Here is a 5,269-nt window from a genome sequence, read left to right as displayed (position 1 = left end):
TCGATAGTCCACTTGAGTATGGGCACGTCTCGCTATTTCCTCCGGGAGATGTTTGTTGTAATCTGGTCTCCAATGGTAGGTTCGAGTGGTGTTTTTACTCCGTGGATCTTTGGTAATCTCCTGGATGTTCAGGATATAGTCTGTCCGTCTGTGAGAACCGCCAGCCCCAATTTAGGATTTTACCAAGATTGGCAAATCTTCAGGATCAGGTTTCAGGATCATATATCCACTTGTGGTGTGATGACTGCACGTTTGATCTTTGTCTATCTGTCGACGCGTTTCACCCCTCCCATTGTACGGGGCTTCGTCAGGACATAATCAAAAGTTGGGAGAGATGTTCCTTAAGTAGTAGGGTCACGCCCATTTCTTTTCCTCCTTTTACATTCATTGGTTTATGTTTAAAAGGATAATTCTCCCTCCTTTGATACAACCTTCTATCGGTTTCATTAGACAGTGTCAAATAAAACTTACATTTCTGTATTGCAAATGAAAATGGTTTCTACATACCGTAGCCGTTTTTATATACAGATTTTTACTTTTAAACGATATATTAACACTCTTAGGATGGATTGGTCCCCGTGTGAGTGGATCATTGGAGAAGAAGTGGATCCATTATAGGGATAGGTTGGAGACAGTTTGTCTTATAAGAAGACATTAAGGCTGCATTCATTGTTTAATCCTATCGGAATCATTGTATTTAATCTATAGATCCACATCTTCTCCCGCTGTTGAAGGATCCTATCAAAATCTCCTCTACGGGGGGAGATATTTAATGCGTAAATGACTTTAACTTTAAGCCCATCAGATGTGTGCAGCATCTCCCCAGGGCTGTGCATTCTCCCTAGGGCTGTGCATTCTCATCAGGGCTTTGTGCAGCATCTCCCCAGGGCTGTACATTCCAACCAGAGCTTTGTGCAGCATCTCCCAGGGGCTGTGCATTCTCCCCAGAGCTGCATTAGGTCTCCCCAGGGCTGTGCATTCTTACCAGGGCTGTGCATTCTCACCGGGGCTGTGTGCAGCATCTTCCCAGTGCTTTGCATTCTCCCCAGGGCTTTGTGCGGCGTCTCTCCAGGGCTGTGTGTGGTGTCTCTCCAGGGCCGTGCATTCTCCCCAGGGCTGTGTGTGGTGTCTCACCATGCAGTACGGGGTCTCGTGGGTGCGGGCGATGGGGCGGAAGAGGCTGGACCGGCTGCTGAGGCTCCCAGCAAGTTCAGGACTTCAGGCAGCTGAACCCATTTAAACATTTAAAGTGCCAGTATCGGCGCTTAGTATCAGGGCATTTTCATGAGTACTTGAAAAATGCCCAGTATCGGCGCCGATACTGGTATTGGTATAGGTGCATCCCTAAAAAGTACAATTTCTGTGTTTGCAGATGACATCAAGCTATGTAGTGGAATAAAGTCCTTACAGGATGTCTCCAACTTACAAGCAGATGTGAATGCACTGTGTGATTGGGCATCTATTTGGCAAATTAAGTTTAATGTTGATAATGTAAAGCTGCAGTTGGGGACTAAAAACATGCATGCATCATACACTCTAGAGAAGGGGTGCCCATTAGGTAGATCGTGATCTACTAGTAGCTCTCAAAGCTGGTAGATCAGGAAGGGTGTGAATGGCGGCCCCTTTATTCCATTTTGTTATATTTATTTAGCTGTGCACACATGATTACCTATTAGCCTGAGTCTGCTGAGCCAAGCTCCCTGACTCCTTTCTGCTGGATACTGGTGGTTGAAGTGCTATGTATTACATCAAAGAATATTAGTTTACACAGCCTGTTGCACTGCACTGTTTGCAAAATACAGCAAGGTGAGCCAGGAGAGAGAGCGGGGAGAGACAGACAGGAGAGAGCAAGGAGAGATAGCCAGGAAAGAGAGAGGAGAGACAGTCAGGGGAGAGAGGAGAGACAGCCAAGAGAGTGAAGAGAGACAGCCAGGAGGATGAGCAAGGAGAGATTTATTTTGCTGGTTTGTACACAATGCCCATGGGATGAACTTCCTCAATGCACTGACAGAATTTCACTCAGCCCTGTTAATATGTACTTTCTTGTGTCACAACACACAGAGCCTGCCTTCTGAAGATTGTTTTACATCAGGGCTGCCCATTAGGTAGATTGTGATCTACCAGTAGCTCTCAAAGCTGATGCTGGTAGATCATGAAGGGTGTGAAAGGTGGCCCCTTTATTCCATTTTGGTATATTTATTTAGCTGTGCACACATGGTTACCTATTAGCCTGAGTCTGCTGAGCCAAGCTCCCTGACACCTTTCTGGTGGATACTGGTGGTTGAAGTGTTATGTACTATGTCCTATGTCAAAGAATATTAGCTTACACAGCCTGTTGCACTACACTGTTTGCAGAATACAGCAAGGTGAGCCAGGAGAGAGAGCGGGGAGAGACAGACAGGAGAGAGCAAGGAGAGATAGCCAGGAAAGAGAGAGGAGAGACAGTCAGGGGAGAGAGGAGAGACAGCCAAGAGAGTGAAGAGAGACAGCCAGGAGGATGAGCAAGGAGAGACAGCCAGGAGGATGAGCAAGGAGAGACAGCCAGGAGAGACAGCCAGGAGAGACAGCAAGGAGAGACAGCCAGGAGAGAGAGCAAGGAGAGACAGCCAGGAGAGAGAGCAAGGAGAGACAGCCAGGAGAGCGAGGAGAGACAGCCAGGAGAGAGAGGAGCTCAGCTTTGAGGAAAGATTAACTGACCTAAAATTGTTCTCTCTGTAGAAGTCAGTCATGAAGGGGTTAAGGGGGGGACATGATCACCATGTATAAATACATAAATGGTCCATATAGTGAGCTTGGCGCCACATTATTCACTTTAAAGCCACTGCAAAGGACAAGAGGGCACTCTTTGCATCTGGAGGAAAAGAGGTTTAATCTTTGCATATGGAAAGGATTCTTCACAGTTAGAGCTGGGAAAATGTGGAATTAAATTCCTCATGAACTAGTTCTAGCTAGCTCAGTTAATTGTTACAAAAAAAATCTGAATGCATTACTGAATGCACAGAATATAACTAGATATTATCATTTTCTAAGTGAAAAAACACCAGAGATTGTTGATCCAGGAAATATCCGATTGCCTTAGGGCAGTGGTGGCAAACCTAGAGCGTGCATGCGGGGCCCTCTCTACTGGCACGAGAGCCCAAGTCTGTTGTACTGCTGAACTGATGGGCACGCAGGAGCAGTAACGATCTTCAGAGATGCCGGATGTTGCTGTCGAATGCCGCACAGGCGCAGTGAGGAGAGCTGTAGAATGCCATGGGGAGAGGAGCCGCGCAGGTGCACTGACACCAAGGATGGTTTCTGAGGTATCTGGCTGGCACACGCGCAATAGAGCCATAGCTGCATTTTGGAGAGCCACAATCAGGCAGCGGTGGCCCTCTATTCCGGCATATTAGACGGCCGCTCGCTGGGGCCTCCTGGGGACCTAGCCAGCAGCGAGTGGCAGTCTAGTTAGAGGCAGAGCCGCACAGCCCCCCTGAGAGCACCGCAGCCTCCTTGAGAGCCCATACACACCGCCTGAGTGCCCCCAGAGCCATTATAGACCACCCAAGAGCTGCACAGCCCCCCTGAGAGCCAATACACACCATCTCAGTGCCCACAGAGCCCACCTAAGAGCCCTTATAGACCACCTGAGAGCTGCACAGCCCCCTGAGAACCAAGCCAGACCATCTGAGTGACTGTAGAGCCCACCTAAGAGCCCTTATAGACCACCTGGAAGCTCCAAAGCCTCCCTGGGAGCCCATACAGGCCACCTCAGAGCCCCATAGAGAGCCCGCAAAGCCCATTTAGGAGCCGTTATAGACAACCGAGAGCTCTTACTATGTAACATAAACAGATGGAAAGGGGAGTTATAGAATGTGACTACAAACGTGGAAATACACTATAAATACGTGTTCCAAAGAAATTCTATACACGCAGACTATTTAGGTTGCTGTAATGAAGGCTTGCCTCTAGAGGGCGCCTCCATATTACTGACAATAGCTAGTAACTATAATTGGGAATTTCGGTATACGAGCGCCACCGAGAGGACATGGAAACACCTGTGCAGCGTTTGACAGAGACGATGGCCAATAAGAGGTTTGCACAATGTACCTTTATCTGTAATAGGTCGTACTACCCAGTTATAGCCCGCCTCTCCTCGTACGTCACCCACCACGAAGGCGTGCTTTACGTCCTGACGTTCGGAAAAGGGCTAGCGATTGCAGGAAGCAATAGGCTAAAGTGTGACATGGCGTGTTACCAATCAGAAAAGTGGTTGTGAAGTTCCTTAGCCAATAGGAAGAGGCTTGTCATCCACCGGGCTTTACTATTGGTGTGGGACTTTTTGTATGGCTTCCTCCAGCTCGGTGAACTTCTCCTACCAATAAGATTCTCTGTTATTCCCAATGAGTTGTTGATGCCTGAAACCGGAAGTAATGCGGTCCCACAACTCGATAAGTTCGCACTTTCGACACAGGTTGTTGGTGGGTCGCTGTCATGAAGATTGTAATGTGTGTCATGTCCCTGTGTGCCCCCAGCTCTTCTGTCTTCAACTAGCAACCGGTGAGAGCCTGTCTACGTCCTCACTTCCAGCGCCCTGTCATTAGGATGATGCAATGATCTGACAGCTGCTGCTGATCGCCTCCATGTCCCATTACAGCGCTGGCTCGCTTATCTAATCCTATATGTGGGCATTGGGCTGACATGGGCTAGTGTATGGGAAGATCTGATGACCTCTGTGTGTATAGGTGGGCCATACACACTACAATCTGATTGCACAATCTCATTTAAATTCGTCAAAACTATGTACAATGAGGACAAACCTATGCAGTCTAGTCAATTTCTATCCAATCGCACAGGTCCTCACATTACATAGATGTTGGTGGTAGATCTAAGATGGTACAATCTGATTGTATAGTGTATCATGCGCTTTAGGGTGTGAACTGATCATAGAGCGTATGCCAGGGGTTGGCAACCGGGGCACTCCAGTTGTAGTGGAACTAAAAATCCCAGCATGCCTCTAGGAGTCATGCCTGTGACTGTTAGTCTTGCAATGCCTTAGGGGACTTGTAGTTCCTCAACAGTTGGAGTACCCAGCTTGCCTGATATATACCACACCCCCTAGTGCCAGACATGGCTCAACTACATAACTCATGTCTTCTTCAAAATAGGGAAATGGTGTGAATGTGGTTTTATCTGATCATTTGTATTAGATACATAGAAATCAATGAATCCCTTGGCTGGTTACAGTGGAAGATGATGAAATGAGTTGGTGCATGTGATTTATATAAAT

At 47.5% G+C, this 5,269-nt stretch overlaps 1 protein-coding gene across 1 annotated transcript in view; it reads left to right on the top strand.

Annotated features, from left to right (window-relative positions):
• The first annotated feature begins 4,459 nt into the window (after positions 1 to 4,459).
• The window catches only part of IBTK (inhibitor of Bruton tyrosine kinase), a 72,850-nt gene continuing 72,040 nt past the window's right edge, over positions 4,460 to 5,269 (top strand). Inside the window, exon 1 of the mRNA XM_018569573.1 lies at positions 4,460 to 4,539. The gene's annotated coding sequence lies outside the window, so the exon portion shown is untranslated. The remainder of the gene's footprint in view (positions 4,540 to 5,269) is intronic.

The sequence above is a fragment of the Nanorana parkeri genome, unplaced genomic scaffold (assembly GCF_000935625.1).
Source record: "Nanorana parkeri isolate BGI_ZX_2015 unplaced genomic scaffold, ASM93562v1 scaffold1360, whole genome shotgun sequence".
NCBI lineage: Eukaryota > Metazoa > Chordata > Amphibia > Anura > Dicroglossidae > Nanorana > Nanorana parkeri.
Note: the sequence above shows the minus strand (reverse complement) of the source record. Positions and strands in the feature narration are given on the sequence as shown.